This window comes from Heloderma suspectum, chromosome 1, assembly GCF_057233095.1.
Source record: "Heloderma suspectum isolate Gila_16-S chromosome 1, 16-S_ref, whole genome shotgun sequence".
Lineage (NCBI taxonomy): Eukaryota > Metazoa > Chordata > Lepidosauria > Squamata > Helodermatidae > Heloderma > Heloderma suspectum.
The window spans coordinates 436,371,571-436,396,814 of record NC_139458.1 but is presented as its reverse complement, the minus strand read 5'-3'; the positions used below and the strand labels follow the sequence as shown (position 1 = coordinate 436,396,814).

The 25,244-nt window shown below is 46.0% G+C and overlaps 1 protein-coding gene across 15 annotated transcripts in view; it reads left to right on the top strand.

Moving 5' to 3' along the window:
• The window catches only part of NCOA1 (nuclear receptor coactivator 1), a 406,595-nt gene that overhangs the window by 217,956 nt on the left and 163,395 nt on the right, over positions 1-25,244 (top strand). The window contains exon 3 of one of the 15 annotated variants that reach the window (XM_084829481.1): positions 18,897-19,027. The exons of the other annotated variants lie outside the window; for them this stretch is intronic. The gene's annotated coding sequence lies outside the window, so the exon portion shown is untranslated. The remainder of the gene's footprint in view (positions 1-18,896; positions 19,028-25,244) is intronic. 15 annotated transcript variants of the gene reach the window in all.

Below are 25,244 nucleotides of genomic sequence, written 5' to 3'. Positions count from 1 at the left end.
GATTCATTAGGGATTCTCAGTCTCAAAGGATGCAACATGGGATTTAGAGCCCTGTTTGGAGGCCCTTTTGGCACAATTTCCTGGGACACCCACAGGAGAGTTCCTTGCCCAGGCCAAGTCCCAGTCTCAGTGAGGCAAATGTCTGCTGCCACCATCCCACTGTTCTGTGGTAGATCTGCTACAGTTCGACCCTTGTAGCAGATCCATGTTGACCCCATTTGCAGTAAGTCAAGGTACCTAGAATCATGTGCAAACTGGGCTTTTCCCTGCTGCTACCACAAACCAAGAGAGCTGTGTGAGACTCAGCTCTTCAATTCATGGTTACTTTAGAGAATACCTGGTATAGCAATACGGACGAAACTACATTTTACAAAACAATCTGTTATTGGCTCGCTTGATTATTTGGTTCTCACTTAGAAGCAGCCCGGGGACCCCTCACATTAGACCAGGGCAGTTGGGAGAGGGGTGTTAACCCTTCCTTCCTTCACTTTTTCCAGATCTGAATTGACCACCCCAACCCCAAAGCTGCTAGATACTGCTTGCCCTACTAGGGAAACCATAAGCCTTATGGGAAAATGGGAAAAATGGGTGGGGTTAATGGCATTAACTCATTTATTTGTAATCTGCCCAATAACCAACATTCTCTGGGTGGACTGCAACAGTTAAAAGACTGAAATACAAACAGTTGAAAATACAAAGTACAATCCAGTATTTAAAAGCATAAAATACAATATTTTATGGCATCAGTGGAGAAGGCAGAGCTTCAGGGCAGGGCCCTGCTCTGATGTCATCCAGCTCACTAGGTAGGCCTGGGGAGGAGCAATCCAGCCCATGGACAAGGAAAAGTTCCCCACTCTGCCATAAGGCCTAATAGCAGCTTTCCGGGGCAGTTTAGACTGGGGGGATCGCTACACCTCAAGTTTTTATTGCGCATTCATGGTTGCTCACTCAACTGAATTGTGCGGGTCCATTACATGATGTCATCGTCGTCCAGTCATTATTCCACTCCTTCCTCCCACCTATCCTGTGTTTTCCTCAAACGGAAAAAATGGGGTATTTTTCCACATATGTGCAAATGGAGCGCATGTCCTCCCCATCTATTTCTCCCGTAGCGTGAATGAAGTGCTGGGTGTGGTTGTTGGGGGCGTGGTCATGATGTCAAAGGTGGTGACAAAGGTCTGATGGTTGTTCAGCCTTCCTGCTCCTGCACCATTTTGGCTCCTCGCCATTTTCAGCCTGCCTGTTCAAAACAGAACGGCAGAGCGGCAGCGAGGGGGGTCAGCAGAGCAGAGGAGCAGCAGAGGGGCTGAGCAGCAGGGACTGGCCAAAAGCATGGAAGAGGGAGACAGGGCCCAGGGAGATCGGTGGGGGGGCTGTCCGTGTGTCAGTCTCCATCCGCCAGTAACGTGCGAGGGGAGGGAAAGGGGCAGGGACCCAGGAGCAAGTACTGCTGAACCTGGAGCGTGTGTAATGCCTCTTCACGGAAACATAACACTGTGGGAACAGCCATCTACAGAGAAGGAAGCACGTGTAAAGGGAAATCAGTTGTGATCCTGCATTTAAAATGGAAGTGGAAAGCCCCGTTTTAAATGCAGGATTTTAGGCTGGTGTAGAAATCCCCTGGGACAACATTACAGAGGGAAAGGGTGCTGACAATATCTCACATTCTTGTGTACTCTCACATGCAGCTGCTTTGATCCAATTTGGAAGCTCCATAGCTGTTTTTCAGTGAAGACAAGATTGTCCAGTCATGCATCTCCCTCCTAGTGTGTGGTTTGATCCTTGGTTTAATTCTGTTTGGATTCAGTAGCAGAGAGTTTTGGGGCCACTAGGAGAAATCGCTGCTGCTTCTACTTTCAGCTGTGAAAGAAAAGCCAATCACAGTTGTTGTGGCATTAAATTAATCTGCAACTTTCATTAGGCATGGGTACTATGATTGGTGCATGAATATATCTGCTGTGTATATTAAATTTTTAAATAGCTTATTGGTGAAAATCTGCATAAACTCAATGGATTGTATTCAACCCAGGCTATCTGCCAGCGGAATGGATTTCCGCTCCTCTGTGCAGCTCCCTGCATGCCTTCCAAATCTGCTCCAGAGGATTACAGGACCCTCTGTAGCAGCTTTGGAAGGCAGGTTGTGGGTTGCAGGAGAGAGGAGGACAAGGGAGGGAAGATGCAACGTTGGTTTTAACCCAAAACCAACTCTCTAGTCTATACCTGAATGTATCTAGAAACAATTTTAACCTGTTTTCTTCCTTTCCATTGCACTATGCCTGAGCTTCGCTTTCAGTATCATGTAAGGAACACTGACTAGCTAAGCTAATGGAACTTCTAAAATGCAGCCTCTTTTCCTTGGGTATGCTGCAGTGACTTGCAGTGGCCTGCTGAATTCAATGGAACTTAGTCCCTAATAAGTGTATTTAGGATTGAAACCGTAATCTTTCTATGACAATCAACTGTTAACGTCAGAGGATTCCGGAGAAAATTCCTGACTTACAAGCATTTGTAATGATGGCTCTACTTCAAAGACATGTTACATTGAAAAAGGAGTTTTGTCAGACTTGGTTTCATTGGGGCGATTGACCAGGTGTCCAGATTCTGTAGACATACCAGTCTCAGTGCATATGAGACGGACCTTGACTGGAAAGCAAGGTTCAGATTAAGTCCAGTCTGTGTGACAGCCTTGCTCATCCTGACACCCTCCAGATGTGCCCTTGGCCATGCTGGGTGGGAATTATGGGAGCTGCAGTCCAACACATCTAGAGGGTGCCAAGTTGGAGAAGGCTGGCATAAGGTATTCCAGCAGACATTTCTGAGCCTTCAGATATTGCTTTCAGTGATGCATATGGCAGCTATTTCCCTCACCTACTGGAGATATAAGAATTTCCAATGCCCATTGCAGCCAGCCAGATGCCTCTGGGAAGACCACAGGTGGAGTTTGAAAGGCTTGGCCTTCCTCTCTTCTCTGCCCCAGCATCTGGCATTCTGCTTCTACACAGCTAGTGGCCATCACCACATCTGGGGTAGCAAATAATCAGAGTGGATAAAGGAATGGGAGGCCCCCAGACCTGCCTGAAATGCACCCCTGTATGGTGCCACAAATGTGCTTTTCCTTTTCTCTTTGCAACATAGTGTGTTTCTGTCCTACTTGCAGAAGGTAACCTTGTTTCTCTGGATTTTTGCCATTGAGGATGCATCTAAGAATCAAATATGGATTTCATTAGACTAGTAGTTGGAAAATAATTGAAATCTTAAAAATACTAAGCGAATCAAGCATCACTTGGAATGTGCAGAGTCCCAGGCATCACATTCCATGTATGTGTGTTTAAGTTAAACATAATTAACTACATTTTCCCTAAAACCTAATGGCTCCCAATGTGTTTGTCTCTTAAAACATGTCACTGCTTGTCTCCTCCTGCCAGTGAGAGTTCATTCTTCTTCTCTAACCTAGTTTTTCAGCAAGGCTGCCTTGCTGGTTGGCTCTCTCTTGATTTAACTGTTGTTGGTAAGTGTGCAAATAAAGGACATCAGCATGCATATGCATCTCAGTGGTAAAACACCAGCACCTGATGCCAAAGTGGATGGCAGGGAAGTAAGCCTGAGTCTTGGAGTGTGGTGTGCACAGGAATCTCTGTCAGATGGTCACCTAAGAGACTCTCTGTCTCCTTACTGTTTAGCGGCCTTTGTTCTTTTGCCCAGTTGTGTAGGTGTATCTGTCAGATCACCCTTTCCAATTAGAGCAGTCCACTTTCACTAACATTTGTTGGCCTGTAATTGCTGTTTTTGAAATTAGAGGTACAGTCCTGCCAGGACTTGAACCCTCAGCAGATCCTGAACTCTGTGCACCACCACCCAACTTTAAGGAAATGAGCACGAAAGCCTTGGAATGACAAGAGGTTGGAACAGGTCATGTGATTTTTCCCTGAGCTCTAGAAAAACTTCTGTGCTCCCATCTTCTCCTTGATTTTGCCCTTCTCTTCTTCCAAGCTTGAAAGAGCCAGGGTTTGACTATTCCACCCCTTTCTTCCTCAGGAGAAGGTTCCAGTGATAAAGGTTGAACAATAAGAAGGCACTAAAGGGTTGGTCCTCATCCCTTGGTTGCATTAGTCAGTTTAGAAAAAAGGATTAAGAAGGGGGACATGATAGAAATGTATAACATTACACATGGTGTGCAGAAAGTGGATGGGGAAAATTCTCTGTGAATACTAGAACCCAGTGGGGTCATCCCATGAAGTTGAATGGTGGGAAATTCCGGACAGATAAAAGGAAGTCCTTCTTCACACAGTGCATAGTTAAAACTATGAAATTTCCTACCTCAAGATGTAGTGACAGCCAAAGGCAATTAGACTATTTCATGGTGGTGACCTGCAAGGTGTGTGCAATGTTTGTTTTCTTGCCTGAGAACAACATGGCCTACACCTGCAACAAGTGCAAGTTGATCACGCTGCTGGAAGAAAAAGTAAGTGGACTGGAACGGCGACTGTCGACCTGCTGGGGAATAAGAGAACACAAAGAGTTCTTGGACAGAATGGGGGAACTACAGCAGCAAAGGGAAGACCAGAAGCTTGAAGAGCAACAGCAAGATGAGGCAGTGGGAAATGCTGAGGTGAAGAAAAATGGAGTAGAGGATACTCCTTGGAAATGGGTGACAGTTAGGAGAAGAAGAACTAGACGCCACTCTGCACCAGTGGAAGCAGTGGAGCTGTGGAACCGATTCCAGGTACTTGCATATGAGACTGGAGGACAGCCTGCAGAGGAAGAATCACAGGGGAACCTACATGAGAGTGAGCAAGAGGCTGAAGGTCAGTCAAACAGAGGCGATGAAACCCAGGCCTACAAGAAGAAGAAGAAGAGAAGAGTGGTAGTAGTGGGAGACTCCTTGCTGCATGGGATCGAGACCCAAAGATATGTCGTGAAGACCCGTGGACTCACCAGGTATGTTGTCTCCCAGGAGGACGGATTAGAGACGTGACTGAAAGGTTGCCTGCGCTCATAAAGCCCACTGACAGGTATCCCTTTCTTCTCATCCATGTGGGAACAAATGATACTGTCAAGCAGAGCTATGAAGAAAACATGTCAGACTTTGAAGCTTTGGGAAGGAAACTCAAGAACTTTGGGGCCCAGATAGTTTTCTCATCCATCCTTCCAGTAGTTAGAAGAGGGATAGAAAGGGAACGAAAAATACTCCGGGTAAATGACTAGGGATGGGGGAGAATTTCTCCCCGAAACTTCGGGGGGCCGAGCGCCAACGCATTCGGTCCTCCGAAGGTTGTTCGGGGAGACCTTCTCCGCCCCCCCGCCCCCCGTCCCCCCCCCGTCCCCCCCGGGATGGGACTTAGCTTTCACGAATGTCCCTCCCGGCGGCGGGTCCTGGCGGCAGTTCGGCAGGTCTTCGTCAGGGGCGGGGGCGGCAGCCGGTCTTTCGACTGGCTGCCGCCACCGCCATTACAAGCAAAGTAAAAAAAAACAAAACGCCCCTGTGATAGGCTACGTAACGATTAACGTAGCCTATCACGGCTAGATTTGCAAAGTCAGCCGTGATAGGCTATGTTATTCGTCACGTAGCCTATCACGGGTGACTTTAAAAAAAAAAGCGCGTACGGCTAATGGCGGCCCCCATAGGGAGCCACCATTCGTGTTCCTTATTTGGTCCCTGTAGTCTACGTAAAGATTTACGTAGACTACGGCGAAAATAAGAACAACGCAAATAGCGTTGCCCTTATTTTCGCTGTAGTCTACGTAAATCTTTACGTAGACTACACGGACCAAATAAGGAACGCGAATGGCAGCTCCCTATGGGGGCCGCCATTTGCGTACGTGCTTTTTTTTTTTTCAAAGTCACCTGTGATAGGCTACGTGACGATTAACGTAGCCTATCACAGATGACTTTGCAGATCTAGCCGTGATAGGCTATGTTAATTGTTACGTAGCCTATCACAGGGGCGTTTTTTTATTTTGAAGTTTGTGGCCGGGGAGACAGGGCGCTTCTCCCCAGCCTGAATTTCGGCCGGGCAAGGCGGGAAGCCTCCCCCCCGGCCTGAATTTTGGCCGGGCGAAGAGGGAAGCCTCCCCCCCCCGGCCTGAACTTCGGGGGTGCAGCGAAGCGCCTCCCCCCCACCGTGAAGCAAGCTGCAAGACCAGGTAAGTGACTTTCGTGCACCCCTATGAATGACTGGCTACGAAGGTGGTGCCAATGAGAGAGATTTGGATTCTGGGACCACGGGCTATTGGAAGATGGGCTGTTGGCAAGGGATGGGTTGCACCTCACAAAGGATGGGAAGAATGTGTTTGGCAACAGCATGAAGAACTTCATCAGGAGGGCTTTAAACTGAATCCTATGGGGAAGGGAGATGTAATGTTGGGGGTAACAATGGATGTAGGTGCATGCACTGCAACGGAGAGAACAGCTCTGATAGCGCCCAATAATAGTCTTCACAAACATGTAGGAAGAAAGCCAGACTATGAAGTACATGGTCTTCGATGTCTATATACTAATGCCCAGAGTATGGGAAACAAACAGAACGAACTTCAACTCTTAATACAGGAGGGAAATTATGACTTGATAAGTATAACTGAGACTTGGTGGGATGACTCTCATGACTGGAATACAGCAATTGAAGGATATAACTTGTTCAAAAAGAACAGGAGGAACAGAAAGTAGGGATGGACGAAAGTCCCTTACCTGGTCCCGCAGCTGTTTTCGGTGGGGGGGGGAGGCGCTCCGGTTCTCCCCCTGAAATTCTTGGCGGGTGGGGAGGCGCCCCGCCCCTCCCAGCCGAAATTCAGGCCGGGGGGGAGCGCCCCGCCTCTCCGGCCGCGAAAGAAAAAACTAAAGTAAAAAAACAAAAACAAAAACGTGATAGGCTACGTAACGATTTACGTAGCCTATCACGGCTAGATTTTCAGTCAGCCGTGATAGGCTATGTAAATCTTTACGTAGCCTATCACGGCTGACTTTGGGGGGGGGAAAGCGCTTACGCAAATGGTGGCGCCCATGGGCACCGCCATTTGTGTACACGCTTCCCCCCCCCAAAGTCAGCCGTGATAGGCTACGTAAAGATTTACGTAGCCTATCATTGCTGACTTTGAAAATCTAGCCGTGATAGGCTACGTAAATCATTACGTAGCCTATCACTTTTTTTTTTTTTTACTTTACTTTACTTTACTTTACTTTACTTTACTTTACTTTACTTTACTTTACTGGGAAATGGTGGCGGCAGCAGCCGGTCGGAAGACCGGCCGCTGAACTGTCGCCGAACCACCGCCGGGACCCGCCGCCGAGAGGGACATTCGCACAAGGTAAGTCCCATCCCGGGGGGGGTGGGGGGGCGGAGAATTTCCCCACCAATTTTGGGGGGCTGAATGCGTTGGCATTCGGCCTCCCGGAGAATCGTGGAGAAATTCTCCGACATCCCTAAGAGAGGGAGGTGAGGTTGCACTGTATGTGAAAAATACGTATCTCTGCACAGAAATACAGGAGGATGAGCTTGGTACCTCCATCGAGAGCATCTGGATCAAAATAAATGGAGCAAAGAATAAAAGGAACCTGGTGGTCGGAGTCGACTACCGGCCACCCAATCAAGGAGAAGACGAGGATGAAACTTTTGAAAAGCAAATAGCCAATGTTTTAAGGAAGCATGATGTAGTAGTAATGGGGGACTTCAATTTCTCCAATATTTGTTGGGAGACAAATTCTGCAAAACGTGGTCCCTCCAGGAAATTCCTGACGTGTGTGGCGGATAACTTCCTCCTACAGAAAGTAGAGGAAGGAACTAGAGGATTGGCTATCCTTGACTTGATCCTAACCAACAGAGATGACTTAGTGGATAAAGTAGCAATTACAGGAACTCTGGGGGAAAGCGACCATGTTGTACTTGAGTTCTTGGTGCTAAGGGAAGCAAAAGCCAAGTGTAATCAAACGCGTACCCTGGATTTTAGGAAAGCTGATTTTAATAAACCCAGAACAATGATCAGTAAGGTCCCATAGCAAGCGATGCTAACAAGAAAAGGAGTCCAAGATGGGTGGGAGCTTTTAAAAAAGGAAATTCTCAAGGCACAATTACAAACAATTCCAACAAGAAGAAAAGGTGGAAGACAACAGAAGAAGAAGAAGCCAATGTGGCTTCACAAAAAGCTTGGGGATGACCTGAAAACAAAAAAGGACACATATAGGAAGTGGAAAGTAGGCCAAGTAACAAAGGAAGAGTACAAGCAGGTAGCACAGAATTGCAGGGATGATGTCAGGAAGGCTAAAGCTGAGAACGAGCGGAGGTTAGCGAGGGATGCTAAAAACAACAAAAAGGCTTTCTTCAGCTACGTGCATAGTAAAAGGCAGAGGAAATAAATGGTTGTTCATCTATTAAATAAGGATGGCAAAACGATAACAGATGACAAAGAAAAAGGCGAAGTACGGGCCGAAGGGGCAGGATTGCAGCTTGAAATAGATAGGCATCTGGTCAAGAAACACCGAATTACATTGAATGAGTTCAAATATCCAGGGCCAGATGAACTGTATCCTAGAGTAATAAAGGAACTGGCAGAAGAACTCTCAGAACCGCTGTCTATTCTCTTTGAGAAATCATGGAGGACGGGGGAAGTGCCAGATGAGTGGAGGAGGGCTAATGTGGTCCCTATCTTCAGAAAGGGTAAAAAGGAGGAACCTGGGAACTACAGACCAGTCAGTCAGACATCAATCCCTGGGAAAATTCTGGAGCAGATTAGAAAGCAATTCATCTGTAAGCACCTTGAAAACAATGCAGTGATTACTCGAAGCCAACATGGATTTGTCAAGAACAAGTCCTGCCAGACGAATCTGATCTCATTTTTTTTATCAAGTCATCTCCCTTGTGGACTGTGGGAGTGCTGTAGACATCATATACCTTGACTTCAGCAAAGCTTTCGACAAAGTGCCCCATGATCTCCTGATGAGCAAACTAGCTCAAAATGGGCTAGATGAAACAATGATCCGGTGGATCCACAGTTGGCTACAGAATCGGACTCAAAGAGTGCTTATCAATGGGACCTTCTCACACTGGGGAGAGGTAACAAGTGGGGTACCACAGGGCTCAGTCCTGGGCCCAGTACTCTTCAACATTTTTATTAATGACTCGTAGGAGGAGGTGCAGGGAACGCTGATAAAATTTGCAGATGACACCAAATTTGGCGGGATAGCTAATACTTGGAAGACAGAAACAAAATTCAAAGTGATCTGGATAGACTGGAGCGCTGGGCAGAAAACAACAGAATGACATTGAATAGGGATAAATGCCAAGTTGTGCACCTAGGAAAAAGAAACCAAATGCACAGTTACAAGATGGGGGATACGTGACTATGAGCCAACAATGTGATGTGGCTGCAAAAAAGGCCAATGCTCTTTTGGGCTGCATTAATAGAAGCATAGCTTCCAAATCCCGGGAAGTACTAGTTCCCCTCTGCTCAGCACTGGTGGGGCCTCATCTGGAGTACTGTGTCCAGTTCTGGGCACCACACTTTAAGAAGGATGCAGACCAACTGGAGAGGGTTCAGAGGAGGGCAACAAAGATGATCAGGGGACTGGAAACAAAGCCCTATGAAGAAAGACTGAAAGAACTGGGCCTGTTTAGCCTTGAGAAGAGAAGACTGAGGGGAGATAGGATAGCACTCTTCAAGTCCTTGAAAGGTTGTCTCAGAGAGGAAGGCCAGGATCTCTTCCCGATCATCCCAGAGTGCAGGACACAGAAGAATGGGCTCAAGTTACAGGAAGCCAGATTCCGGCTGAACATCAGGAAAAACGTCCTGACTGTTAGAGCAATACGACAATGGAACCAATTCCCTAGGGAGGTGGTGGGCTCTCCCATGCTGGAGGCATTCAAGATGAGACTGGACAGCCTTCTGTCAGGGATGCTCGTACTTGGATCCTGCATTGAGCAGGGGGTTGGACTCGATGGCCTTGTAGGCCCCTTCCAACCCTACTATTCTATGATTCTATGGAGGATAAGGCTATCAGTGGCCAGTAGTCATAATGGTGATACATTGACTATAGTATCAGCGGGGTATGGCTCCTGAGTACCAGTTGGTGGGGGGAGGAAGTAGGTGGGTGCTTTTGTGCTTATGTCCTGTTCATGGGCTTCCCACAGGCACCTGGTTGGCCAGTGTGGGAGCAGAATGCTGGACTAGAGAGGCCTTCAGTCTAATCCAGCAGGGCTCTTCTTATGCGGTCTTGTTGATACGAAGCACGTTTCACCATCTGGGCAACAATTAAGCATGGTTACCTAAGCCGTTACATTAGATAAGAATAACAAGGGGGATGTGTTGTGAAGAGGGAGCACAAACACAGGGCACCATCTTTGTTGTTTTCTCTTGTTGTTTAATTGAACCCCAAGGTCTCCTTTGCTCTGTGGGAAGCAAGATACTTTCATCACTGGCTTATAATTATTTCTGTTGTGAAACCCCACATGAGGCATTAAAATTAAAATAATAAGGGCAGTGAGATATTGATCCCTCGGCAGGAAAGGGGTTGGCGTAAGGCGGGCGGCTGCTGCTCGATAGCTTTGTTTGTGAAGTGCCGTAGAGGCACTGAGGGCTCTCCACACTAATGAGAATAATAACGATCATCATCGCTGTGTAGCTGTAGAATTATGCTGAGCAAAGGTTAAAGAAGCACATAATTGACTCGAACACAAATGTGGCTGAGAGCGGGCAGGAAAGCAAAATCCACAAAGTTAAGAATAACTCCTGTAAGAACCTTGCCAATTCCTTATGCTCAGAAATATCAGCAACAGGAGCTCCTTCAGCACAGCAGAAAGAAGATTTGCCTTGTACTGTGTAAAAATTGTGGCTGGTGTGGTCTGGCAGATGCTGCAGGGCTGCCTGGTGTTGGAACACAAACACCTGCTAATCAACAAGTCGCTCACCATGATAAGGAAGCATACAGCCATGTTGGGGGTTGTGGCATCCACTCATGGTGAAGAGAATTTTACCACACCCTTGCACAGAGCACAAGTCCAGGGAAGCGGCTGAGTGATTAAATTCCCATCATGTGGTTAGGTGCCACAGTGTATTTGTATGACCCATCACTAGGTAAATTGTTCACGTTTAGTCCAAGCACAAGCCGAGGCAGAACCAAGCAGGATACAATGCTGATTAGATAGGTCAGATTTGACTTAATCTTTGAATAAATTGCCTGCCACATCTTGGAAACTTGGGGTTGAGTTGCTGGCTGAGGGGGTGACAGAATTGCACCATTACATTTCAATTAAAATTCAGTCAAAACAGTGAAGTCACAATAGTTGCAAATGTCTCAGCCCTTTGTTGGCTTAACCTTCACTCCCAAGAACAGTCAAAATGGAAACTGTTGTACAATATTTCTGATATATGCTCAGGGTTGGGTAATTTTCCACAGGCAGGAGTTCCGTAGTTGCTGGGTGGCCACTGCACATGCCTCACTAACATGCGCTTTCTGTTTTGAAGTTGGCACTTGGATGCTGTTGCTAACTTGTGTTTTCGGTTGGCTTTGCCAATCAAAGGGGCATTGGATAGGCCAAATTCTCCTTCTGTAAACCCTTTGATTCTAACAGCAAGTAGCCAGATATTAAAATTACTGACAGTTTTGTGCAGACATAGATACAATCTATAGCAGCCTTCCCCAAGCTGCTGCCACCCAGATTCATTGGACTACAACCTCCCATTGTCTTTGACCACCAAGCCATTAGCCATGCTGGCTGGGGAGGATGAAAGTTGTAGTCCAAAACATCTGGGTGGCACCAGATTAGGAAGACCTATGGCAACCCCGCTAACGCTCTTTTTATGGACTATATGTATGCAAAGGGCAACCAGAGCCCTAAGGGAGTGGGTTGTTAAGAAGAGCCCTGCTGGAACAGATCAAAGGCCTATCTAGTCCAGCATACTGTTTCTCATAGTGGCTGAGCAAATGTCTATGGGAAGCTAGAACATAATTAGAACATGAAGGCGATAACTCTCTCCTGCTGCTGTTGTTATGGGTGTGGCCCACAGAGTCTGGAAGCCATCATTCTAAATTACTATAAATATCATGGAGATTGCCCTCTCCGTTGTGGTAGTTAAGATCTGCTGAAAGTGCAGATCTTGAATTAAAATCTGCTGAAAGTATGTTCTTGAGAGTACAATTCATATGCCAAGTTCAAACAGGAAGCCATCGAGAGAGGTTCTCTGTGGCTTCCCTTCAGTTTTAGAAGATCCTTTGCTAGCGCATGGCAACTTGGAGCCCTCCAAATGTTTGGCCTACAACTCCCATGATCCTTAGCCAGCATGGCTAATGGTGAGGGATGATGGGAGTTGTAGGCCAAAACATCTGGAGGGTCATGAGTTGCCTGGCCTAGAGATCAAGGTTAGAAGAATTGTGAAAGGGCTTTCTTCTTTGGGTTGACCTTCAATGATGGGACTAAGCATCCATGGAGGAACTTCAAATAGTTTTTTTTAATGATGTGTGTTAATTTTTAATGGTTATATATTTAATATAAGTATTTTTATAGGATCCTTCAGTTATATTTCCAGGGCAGTTCTCCACCCCAAACTGTAGAGAAATAGTGAGCTAAATTAATAAACCTATCTTGGACTTTGCAACTTGACCATGGGAAAGTTGCTGTCGCTTCAACCTGCGCTGCTCAGGAGGGAGAATGACAGCTCCTTCTCTAGCATGATGCTGTTGTACCTGGCAAATACAACAGCACTTTTCAAGTACCTTAATGGTTGTCATACAGAAGAGGGCCACAACCTGTTCTCTATCATCCAAGACGGAAGGACATGAAATAATGGCCTGAAGTTACAGGGAAGCAGATTTCGGTTGAACATCAGGAAAAACTTCCTAACGGTCAGAGCAGTCAAACAATGGAACCACCTGCCTTGGGAGATGCTGGCTCTCGTCCCTGGAGGTATTCAAGCAGAGATTGGACAGCCTTCTGTCAGGGGTGCTTTCAATTGGATTCCTGCACTGAGCAGGGGGTTTGAGACGATGGCCTAAATGGCCCCTTCCAGTGCTATGATTCTGTGTTTTGGATTCAGGTGTAATACAGACATTACATCATAATACCGGTGCTATCTCCTGCTCCGCCTCCTTTAAGTGCAATCACATCTGCCCTGGAGATCAGTCAGCACAAGCACTGTTGCTCCTGCAACTTAGAAAATGTGTGATGTGATGAGCGGAGATGAGAGGGTGTCGTTGTCTTGTGCTGTGAAAGTTTTTTTCAGTGAGATTTTCAGGATTTGGCCCAGTGAATAACACCCTTTTCTCTCAACCTGCTTCCAAATAGCTCTACCTCTTATGACGTGCTACAGAAGAGTAGAAGGGTATTTGGCTGCTTTCCATTTGCAAGTACCCATTCTCAAAGGCCCTATCTCCTCTCTTAAATCCAACCTCCAGGTAAATTTGACATCCCATGGAAAGTTGTGTGCAGCCTGCTCCCCAGTGAGTGGAAAATTGTGTTTGCATTTGCAACACTAGGAAGCAAACTGATTTTTCCCCTCCTTGCTGGTCTTTGTAAGCTCAGAGCTGATCAATCTCAGTTGAGAAATGGAGTTATCTTTTTCTTACTCCCTCGCTTTTTTCTCCACCAGTGCTCTTCACAAACTTGAAATCCTCCTTGATAAGCAGAAATATGTAGCTGTCAGACAAGACTGAGTGTGTTTGGATATGTTTTAGAGACGCATGCACTCCTCCCTCTGTATCCAGACACATTCTCCACGTTGATACAGTCTTACTACAGGATTAGAATAGATTAAGAAACATTTTGACGAAGGAGAGAGAGAACTAATGCACCTGTGTTACTTCTAGACTGGGAGATGAGATTAAGTGGCTGCGTATGTAGGTGTGTAATTGTTCCCTCCACTGAAGTCCAACAGGATGCTCTTGCTGTGTGGGTGGGTAAGATCCCACACATGACGTGCAAGGAATCCATGAGCTCAGTGCAGAGGAGATGTAACCTAACAAGCATGCATTCAGTAGCCTTCATGTTCATGTTCTGGGCTGAGCAATGTCGATTCTGGATTGAGAGGTCCTTGCTGCAAAGCCTCTTTGAATCTCCAAGGCAGTGCCTCAAAGCAGACATGCTGAAGGCTTCTAGGCATGTTATTGTTATTATATTTTTTAAAGACACAGAGGGAAAATAGATCTGTTAGTGCATCATTAAGGCTGTTCAAATAATCTGTGGGCTACAGAAACTGTTTCTTTCCAATTAAAAATACTGATTAGCCAGGGTAATTATTATTACTAAAGGAGCCAGATGATGCAATAAAGCTCAAAGTTGCCTTTCCATCTGGGAAACCGTTGTTGACTTAGACCTGGTCTCAGTGTGTTTTGACACATGATCTTAAACTGGTGTTTGCATTTTCCATATCTGTAATTCTAATGTAATCTCTGCAGTGTTTGGAATGTATATTCGATTTTTTTTAATGTTCCTTCCCCACTTTCTACGCCATGTGAACACATACACTCAAATTGTATGAGAGAAGCTTAAAGGTATATCATATTTAGAAAAATCCCTCTAGGCAGTTGGTTTTTGCATATTCTTGGTGGGAGGAGGATACAGAAGAGAGGCTGTTTCTGGTGCTCATGTTGATACCTAAACCATCCGTGCTGTATTCAGAGGTTAAGAGCAGCCTTGCTGGATTGGTCCATCTAGTCCAGTATCCTGTTTCCCAAATGCTTTTGGGAAGCCTACCCACAGAGCATTATGGGGGCAATAGCTTTCACCTGCTGTTTGCAATCCCCCCACCCCCACAGCTGATACTCTCATGGAGGATAAAGCTATAAATGGCTATTAGTTGTGAAGGCTATATGTTACCTCCACCAGTTGCTCGGGAACTTGGGCAGAAGGTTGCTGTTGCACTCATGTCCTGCTTGTGGGTTTCCTATGGGCAGCTGGTTGGCCACTGTGTGAACAGAATGCTGGATGAGATGGACTCTTGGTCAGATCCAGCAAGGGCTCTTCTTATGTTCTTATTCAGAGGCATCTGAATCTATGAAAGTTCCATTTAGCAATCATGGTTAATAGCCATTGGTAGACATCTCCCCCTCCATGAATTTCTCTAACCCAGCCTTCCCCAACCTGGCGCTATCAGGATGTATTGGACTGCAACTCCCATAATTCCCAGATATGCTAGCCATTGGCCATGCTGGCTGGGAATTATGGGATTTGCAGTTATGGGACACATCCGGGGGACACCAGAATGGGGAACACCACACTAGTCCTTTAAAAAGGGTTTCTAAGCTAATAGCCATCACCACATCTTCTGGTAATGAATTCTCCAAGTTAAAGCCAGGATTAGAAACCAGCAATCATTTGTTCCTGCCTTTCCCCCCTCTTTTTTTTTTTTGAGAAATTGAGGCTCCCCAAAGATCACACATGTGCAAACATGCATGCTCATTCAAGGTGCTGGGTGAGGTTTTACTGAGAGAGGTTGATACCCAGTCAAATCCATGTCTTCCAGATAAAAAAGGGGGGTGCTATAACGTCTGCAGAATGAGCACTCAACCTGCTTGCATGTTGCAGGTTCTAAAACATTCCCCTAAGGTATGCAGTTTGTATGCATTTTTTTAAAATTCGACAACTGCATCACAAAATTGAGATTAAGTGCGAATATCAAAGTATGACTTCATTTCGGTTTGTGTATAGGTCTGGAGGTGCAAATTACATGTTCACATTGAAACGCAAACACAACGAATTTCTCCCCCAAGCCTACAAACAACACAGATAGCCAAAATTTTTCATTTTTGACCTTAATGCATTCCTGTGAGTGGTTTCTCAAGATAAACTCCTGCGCTTCCCCCAAGCGGCAGCTCTATTTCAGTCGGGCCAATCTTGGCCAATGCTTACTTTGTAAAGTGCACTAGGAGATTCGTTTCAGTCGCACATATTGTATGCCTTGTATTGTTTAAATGTTTTATGTTTTAATATTATATTGTTGTACATTTTTATGTATACCATGCTGAAATCCAATTTTGGGTGAAGGTGCAGTTTAAAAATGCATTAAACACACACACACCCTACAGGAAAAGGTTATTAGGCCATCTACACTGACTCCTCTAGAAATGCAAACTCTTTCACTGTATGAGGGCAAGAACTCCATGTTTCAAGATCCTCCCCTCCACCCCAAGGGCATAACAAGACTTGCAATCATGAAAATGGTTGAAGTTGGCAACGCTGCTAAAAAGAAAAGGAAATTAAAACCCTGTGATAGGGATTCTGGGTTGGTAAAGAAGAATGGGCAGGCCCCCCCCGGTGCCATATGGAGCTCAAATTTCACTCTGCCTCTTGTTCTGCTGGACACTGTGATTAATTAACAGGATGGCAAAACCCAAGGAAACGGAAGGGACAAAGTTATCCCCCCTGTAGTCCCTTGTTCAAAAGCGGGCTTGTCTGCTCATCAATCACCCACCCAGCTGATAATGGTGAACAGAGGAGGGACTGCAGAAAGCAAGACTGCCAAAGGGTAAGTGCTTTTGAACACAGCACTGCCGAAATGGCTTTTTGCCTAGATATGCTGGCTTGAAACACAAAAAGCAAAGATGGCAATTGAACACACACACACCCCTGAGCCTCTATATCAACTTGTGATTAAAGTGTCTCTTTTACCTCTTACCATATGGGAAGGGGGGGTTCATTTGCAAAAGCAGACTTAGAATTAGCTATCCCAAAAAAAAGTTGTATATGCTTAGAAGACCATCTTGAAGAAGAAGGAAGCCCTGGACAAAAATCCTACAACCCTGAACATCCTAGGGCAAAATTCCCTAACTAAATTATCCATCAAAGAGGCAATAATGGTGCATTTGGGGCTGGAGTGAGACCATCAAGAAGATCACCTATACATACTTAGCTCAGTGTTCATTCTGCTCCTTATCTAGAAAGGCCAAGTTCATCAAGAAATGGCTCCCCTCCTGCAGCTTTAGCTTAGGGCAAAAGTTTTCCCTTTTGCATCAAACCCTTGGTGTCTGGAGCTGACTTTCCACATTTTTAAGATTCACTTCATTTCATTTTCATCTCGCTTCTTTCCCTGTTCCTTGCTATTTTGCCTGCAGAGCTTGCAATGTTTAACTCCCTGTTAAGTGTTTTCGGGGAGAGAGGAGAAATGATTTGGGGAAGGGGTAGAATGTGGGCTCCTTCACACTGAGCTTTTATCCTGTGATTGAGATTGCTCCTTCACGGACGTTTGCGGGCTGTTTACATGACGCCGTGATAATTCAAGGCATCTCCTGAATTAAATGCCCCTTGTTCCATTTTTAAATAGATCGCAGATAATGAGCTCTCAAATTACCCCGTCGTGTTCCACTTGAGTTCCCTCTGTGAAAAGAGTAAAAGTGGCAAGAAGAGGAGCGAGATCAATGGTAGACTCAGATACAGGGAGTCGTTGTGATCCTGCATTTAAAACGGAAGCAGAAAGCCCTGTTTTCAATGCAGATTTTAGGCTGGTGTAGAGATGCTGTGTGTGTCACTATGTTGTGAGTCTGCTCAAGCTTTGGAGAGGCAGGATAACATTCATGTTCTAAAGAAATTTTGTTTTGTTTATTTAGGGTAGCAGGCATAGGTCATTGGGGTAAAAGGGGGTAGGCAGTATAAGATCTGTGGGCCACCACCTGTGAGCTGCCACATGGCACTTGTGCAAGATGGCACGATTCAGGGGGGAAATCTTGGCAGGCCAAATAGACACCTAACATTTTACTATCTTAGGACCAAACTAGACTGATTGGATCTCCTGCTGGATTTGTTTTTATGCTTAGAAACTTGGGGGGGGGGGGGACGACAAGGAGTCTGAATAGGATTATACCAAAGCACCAGGGTTGAATCTACTCTCCCTGCATGGTTTCACCAATTTAAATCCCCCCCGCCCCCATACTGTTGATTGCAGAAAGGTACTTGCATTATCTTTCCCCCCTCTCTGGCTAATAGCAGCCTGGGAGCCTGTTTTTAATTGGAGAACCTGTGTGGGGAAAAAGGGTGTGATCCACCCCTCTCAAGGCTGCAGCTCCAATCCAAGAGGTGGTGGGGAAGAAACATCTGCCATATGAAGTTTGGCCATTAAAGGCGAGTTGCAGGAAACATGGCAGAGGTCTATAAAATCATAATGAGAGTGAACTGGGGGTGGGAGGTGGGGAAAAATAATTTTACCTTCTCTCTAAATAAAAAATAAACCACTGAAATTGATAGGCAGCAAGTTTGAAACCAAAGGAAGTACTACTTGCTACAGTGAAAAATCTGTGGAAATCAGTTACCATGAAATGTTGTGATGGCAACTGCTATAAATGGCTATTTAAAAGGATTGGACAAATATGTGGAAGGATGGACCTGCCTATTGGTGGCTACTAGCCATGATAGCCATGTTAAAAGACAGTGAGCGTCTGAACGCCAGGTGCTGGAGAGTTGGATAACTCATTGTTACTGGATATTGTCTCCTGCCCCCATTGCTGGATAGGAAGACAGGCTGGAAGGCCCAGCTGTTGGTCTGATCTTGCCTTCTTATGACAGTGCTGTACATTACAGATGCCCTGGGCTACTGGTGAAATTGGCATCCCCATGTCAGGTTCTCCCCCATAATGTGCAGGATCACATACCTTGTACTGCGATGACTTCCTTTTGCATGATTTCCCCTTTCCTGCTCTGTGTTGTTGGCTGTTGCTGGTGGAGCAGCAGAACACACCACACAACGCTATTGCCACCCAGGGCAAGTGATCCTAGATGTTTTGAGCAAGAAAACAAAATAGATAGGCAGTGAGGTAGAGGAACAGGCAGTTTCCTGGAGTCGCGCTGGGGAGCTGTAGAAGCACAGGAAGGATTTATAGCCTGGCCAGTTCAGGAGAAGCAAGAGGATTACCTGGTGGGAACAGAGGTGGAACTAAGCTGGGGCCTGGGAGGATGATATTGCTAACTTCTTCCTCCACCTTGCAGCCTCAAGTGATTCACGCCAAAGAGCAGCAACTCATAGTTCTGAGTCCTGGCTGGTCCTGATGCCTATTTGAAAGGCACCATCGACAAGAGGCCGCCATAAGCTGACAGTAAATCCAGTGGTGATCTCATAGGTATGTGCAGTCCAGCATTTTTTTAAGTCCAAGCCACCATCTTAAACTTGTCCCCAGAGAGCTGTGGAAAGTCCGTTCAGAGCATGGATGTGAGGGGCTCCCAGGGGCTCAACGCCATCATTTTAATGGTAGAAGGGACCATTTTATCCAGGCATGTTACACGGCCACCTTAGTCTTAGGAGTATGACACACATGTGTGCATGATCCCAAATGTGAACACATACATCTGGGATTCTTCCCTCCCTTTTCCTTGTGCTTTAGCAGCTCTCTTCACTCAGATTGTCAAAGATGCTATTGGGGTCCAGCATTTCCATACATAAGAAGAGACCAAGGATTATTAGTCGTAATAGCTAAAACTACTTTTTTCCAGTACTTCTATGTTCTATCTGACTCTTTTGCCCCGCAAGGACCCCCAGAGCATCTTATACAGTTAAAATAGCATATACAAAAGATAAGGACAGGATAAAACTAATTACATTTACAACAAACAAACCAAAAACAACAGCACACGAAACACCAATGCCATAACCATATCCAGCAGCAGATAACATCACCCTACTCCAGCCTTCCCCAACCTGGTGCCCTCCAGATGTGTTGGACTGTATCTCCCGTAATCCCCCAGCCAGCAATCCCCCCCAGCCAAAAAGCTGCCCTCAAGAGCTCTAGTCTTAGACAGAAACAGATCAGGCCAGGTGGGCCTCCTTTTGGGAATGCATTCTAAATGCCACTACTGAAAAGGCCATCTGTCCACCCATCTCACCTCTGAAGGCAGGGCGGGTGGGATGGGGCATGGAGCAGGGCCTTAATTGTTGTCTTGGGTGTTCCAGCAGGCATGGGTGGGATGAGTGGTGTTCTGGTCCCAGGTCATTTAGTTCTTGAAAGGCTGGCACTAGCACCTTGAGCTGCACCCAGAAAGAAATTGGTAGTCAGTACTGCAGCTTAAGTACTCTCTGAGTCGCGTGCTCCATGCAGTGAGCCCAAGTCAGAGCTTTGGGTGCAGCATTTTGCACCAATTGACGGTTCTGAGAGCAGCCCCCGTAGGGCAGTCGCCATAGAACACATCATAGTAGTCTGTTTTGGTGGTTAGCAGGGCATGAATGACTACAGCCAAGCCTGCCTTCTCCAAGGAACCTCCATGTTCAGAGGCAGTGTACCTCTAAATACCAGTTGCTGGGCACAGCTACTGCCCCTGTACCTTATTTGTGGGCTTCCTGGAAATATCTGGCTGGCCATTGTTGGAAGCAGTGTGCTGGGCTAGATGGACATATTTTTATCTGATCTAGCTGGGCTGCTCTGACGTTCTTTGCATTAGTCTAGTCCAGCATCTTATGTCCAGCTGTGCTTAGCCAGATGTTTTCAGGAAGCCCACTAGCAGAGCATGGAGGAGGGGCCTTTCTGTCTCACTGCCTATCCTCCAGCAACTAGTATTCAGAGGCATACTGCCTTTGAACATAGAGATTCTATTTAGCAGTCATAACTAGTAGTTGACTGACTCTCATCAATGGATTTGCCTAATCCCCCTTTAAAACCAACTAGGCTGATGTCCATCACCACAGTATGTGGCAGCCAGTTCCATAGGTTAATGATGTGTTCTGTGAATTTTTGTATTTTTGGATAGAGGTATCCTGTGGTCCTGTTTGGATGCTAAATGTAGAGTGTGTGAATATAACGGCAGATGGGGGATGGAGACATTTAAACAGCATCCAGTTTAAGCAGCATCCACTGATGGTGGTTTCCAACGGTTATGCTGACCCAACAGATCTTCAGTTCTCAAGGGGTTTTCCTGAGCTGTGCACAAGTGTCATGTGGCTCGCAAGTCTCCCATACACTGCAGAAGCGTGGAGATGGCCATACGGGGGCATGCTCTAAGCTCCTATAGAATGTGGGTGGCTCCTATAGTCTGACGCTTCCTCCATCCTTTCAACAATACACCTTGCATTTCCTATTTGGCACTCTAGTCTAAAGCACCATGGAAGCATTAAGTGGGTTTCCTTTGCCTGTTTCCTTGCTTCGTTGTGTGGGCACGTTGGCGTCAGGGCATGGAAGCACATCCACTAGCTGCTTTCCACTTGCGCGGTGCCTCTGAGGATTGTTTTCCGAGAGCTCTATCTGCCCAGCTCCCTTGTGCTTGACCAGAGTCTGCCAGGTGGCACCAGGGATCCCAGGAGCGTCGCTGTGTTGGAGTGGCTCTGGCGGCATGTGTTTAGTGTAATTATCCAGTCAGCTGGTGTGGGAATCGAGCAGCAGCTTTGCTCGGGTGCTCAATCCGTTTGTTGCCTGTCGCAGCAGCGTGCAGCAGAAGCCCTCACCCACCGAATGTATTCCAAACAGCCCGGAGCACATGGGGCAGCGGGTGGGCGAGAGAGCCTTGCAGGGGCCGCAGGTTAGTCGTCTGGTTGTCGCCGCGCAGCCCAGGAGCACGCTTGTCTAGCTGGAAATCGCCCAGGTAAGGGCAGTGGCTCCGTTTATGTTTGTGCTGCTTTTTGCCCCGAGCACTGTTTCAGGCATCAAATCTTTACAATGTGTTTTTGTTCCTTCCACTTTCCCCCCTGCGCTTTGCAGCTTCGAGTGTTGGTGTCCTTCCCCAAAGAACTCTCCCGTTTCTAGGCACTCTTCATTGGCTTGGAAGACTGGAGGCAGAGAAAGCGACCCTTTGGTGCTTGTTATCTCTGTTTATGTAACAGTGCAAATAAACGGCAATGTCCACCCACATGAGTACATCTAGATTTTTCCTGCCAAGAGGCTTGCTCACCCTCAGCATTTGAGCTCACATTCACCGTAGACTTAACTTTGGTAGCTTGTTCCGTCATTCCTGCCTCCCCACCTCTGCCTTTTGTATTCAGTAGTGCTGACTAGTTTTTGGATAATGTCATAAGTGAAAACGTGTATTTCAGCAGTGACCTTGAAAATCGGTGTGTAAATGTTTAAATTGGTCATACTTGGCAAAGATTCTCTCACCAGCTTGCAGAAGTAGACACACAGGTTGGGGGGGGGCAGTGGGGGGGTGTCCTTAAAGGGAAAGAAAATGAGAAAGAAAAGAGCTCTTGAAAAAAATGCTGATTGCTTAACATTTGCTAATCATTGACAAGCAGTAAAAGCAGCAGAAAAAGTTAATTATTTCAGATTGTTTTCTCCTAACAACCATCGCACAATAGAAAGGAAGTCTTTCCTCTGGTGGAAATGGATTTGCTGCTGTTGTATCAGCAAGTTCTGAATGTTGTGAGTGCAAATGCTGGATTCCTTGATCTGACTTGAGGCTCCAGACATTCTACAGGCACGTTTTGAAAGCACAAGTGGTTTTTTTAAAAGAAGGCAGTCGTATTGGTTTTGATACTTCAGTAGACTTGAGCAGCATACAGACTGTATTATCAACATTGTGTTTTTTTGTGGCTCAGGACAGCACAGTATGGTTTGCAAACATTGTGGACAAGTTGCTCCGTTACAGCCAATACGTACTGCTTGTGTTGTGCTAACTTGTCTCTGACAGAGTTCCACATGCTGGAGAAACAGGCTTGGCACAAAGAGCTGTACATGACAGTTGCTACACAGCATGAAGGGGAAGTGTGCGACTGGTTATAGTTGCACTGTGGCAATTATTCCTTCCAAACTTGGAACCACAAGCACCTGCGGTCTGATACGACGATACATTAATGCGTGTGCATCACATTGTGTAGTGGTTTAGCTTGTGTGGAGGGAGGTTCAGTTCTGCATTGTACTTTTATGACGCAGAATGCAGTCCTTGGCGGATGTGTCCGGACCAGCTGCCTTTTTTTTTTTTTGCAGTTTGCTCCTGGTAATTGTGTAGTGTGGTAGTGCAGTCCGCATGAGATCCAATGACCTTATAACCTTTAAGTCCTGTTTAGTGTTCCATCCTTCCTGTGGCTGATCAAGACATAAGTCCCATGGCCCCCTACTTCCCGGTCATTGCCTTGCTGCTGCTCCTTCGTTATCAGAGCTCTCTCTCTTTTTCAAAAGTGAATTTCTATTGTTGCACATATTCCAAAGTGGGCAACTTGCTCATTTCGTCTTTTTATTAGTAGACATTAAGCCCACCTACTTCTGTGATTCCTGTCCTAAAGATTTTTCCCCCTCCCACCACCATGGGTGCACAGTGTCAACTTAGGTGTATCAGTGCATCGATGCAATTACACAGATTCGCTTTTGGGTTTATGGAAAAATTTAAGGCATGCACCAGTTCTGGATGGAAGAAGCATGTATGCATGGAGAAATGCACAGAGATTAGTGCTGGGACTGAGGAGAATCTAATGATTCTGTGGAGTTTCTTTACCTGAGTCCTTCTAGCCCAGTACGTTCTATTGCAACTGGCAGCGGCCCTGTAAGGTCTTTCTCCGTGCTGCTATCCAGCATCCCTTTAACTAGAGATGCCACGGATGGAACCTGGAGCCTTCTTTGTGCAAAGCATGTGCTTTGCCCCTTAGCAATGGGCTCTACCTGAACACTCAGCCTATTGAGTGGCCACATACTCGGTCAGATGAATGGTCACTGAACACTAAATATGACAAGAGTGCTGCAAAATACCCTAAATCTGTGTCTGCATTCTCCCAGACCAGTAGGCAAGAACCCTGCTCTTCTTTCTTTTATTTACAGAGGTTAGAACGGTGAGGATTGCTGAGGAGTTCTTAGCAGTGGTGCCCTCTCTGTGGAACCTCTTAACTGGAGAGAAATTTTGTTTAATTATTTGGCTGTTATCTTGCCTTTCCTCCATCATGGAACTCAGTGCAGTGCACTTCAGTCTCCAGGCAATTTGCCTAGCGTTGTCACTTTATTCATTTCACTGCCCAGTCAAAACATTCCTACTTAGCAAGGCCCTTTAAAATGTCACCGACAGGAGTTCTTTGATTTTTAAAGGCAGTTTTCTGTTGCTGCAGCTGTTTTTCTTATTGTTTTGTTTGTGTGTGTGTGATAAGTAACCGTTTTAAGGATCTTGTAGGTTTTATGAATTGCATGTCTCTGGTATTTATTTAATAGACAGTTGATGTGCATATTTTATAAATAAATGAGAAAGGGGCTAAAATACAGCATGGATGGGAAATAGGGAAGAGGAGCGATACCAGGTGTGTTGACCAACACATGCACACGCTCCGATCTCTTCTGTAGTCCAAAATTGACTAGGTATCCAGCAGTAAGGGTGTGTCTACACCAGCCTTTCCCAGCCTGGCATCCTCCAGATGTGTTGGACTGCAATTCCCATCATCTCCAGAGGCCATGCTGGCTGGGAATGAGGGGGGTTTATTGAAACACATCTACTTACATCTCATTTAGACTACTGTGATGTGCTCTACATGGTGCTACCTTCGAAAACTGTTCAGAAACTTCAGCTGGTCCAGTATGCTGCAGCCAGACTGTTGACTGGGGCCAGTTACAGGGAGCATGTGACTTCCTTGTTACAGCAGCTTTGCTGGCTACCAGTCTGTTTCTGAGCAGAATTCAAAGTGCTGGTTATGACCTATAAAGCCCTATATGGCTTGGGACCAGGATACCTCAAAGACCACTGTCTCCCATGTGAGCCTGCTTGGCCCTTAAGATCTTCTGGAGAGACCCTTCTTTTGAGGCCGCCACCAACAGAGACGTGCTTGGTGGCAATGTGAAAGAGGCTGTTTTCGGTTGCCGCTCCCAAGCTCTGGAATTCGCTCCCAAGGGAGGCTAGGTTCACTCCCTCTACACTATTCTTCGGACAGCAAGCAAAGACCACTTTATTCAAGAAAGCCTTTGGCCTTTAAGTAGGTCTGTGGGTTGGGTGCTGTTTTTATTCTATAATTGTTATATTTTTATTGTATTTTATTGTATTTTATTGTTTTATTTATTTTAAATTGTTTTGTAAGCCACCTTGAGTGCCATATTTTGGTAGAAAGGTGGGATATAACTCAAATAAATAAAGAATAGAATGCACCAGGTTGGGAAAGGCTGGTTTATGCTACCAAATGAAACAGTTTCTCTGCTTAATAACTACCATGACTTTTAACCAGGGATCTTGGGAACTGTAGTTTGGTGAATGTACTGGGAATCTCAAACTCTCACTATCTTGACAAAACTATAATTATCAGGGTATGCTGAGGGAAAACATGGTAGCTTAAACCTGTTTCAACCCTATTACATAATGTAGACAGTCTCAAGCAGTGTTGTTTGCTATGAAAGTAAGTAGGTGTGTGAGTGAGAGTTAGTGACCTGTGACCACAGGAGAGTGAGTGCAGTCTGC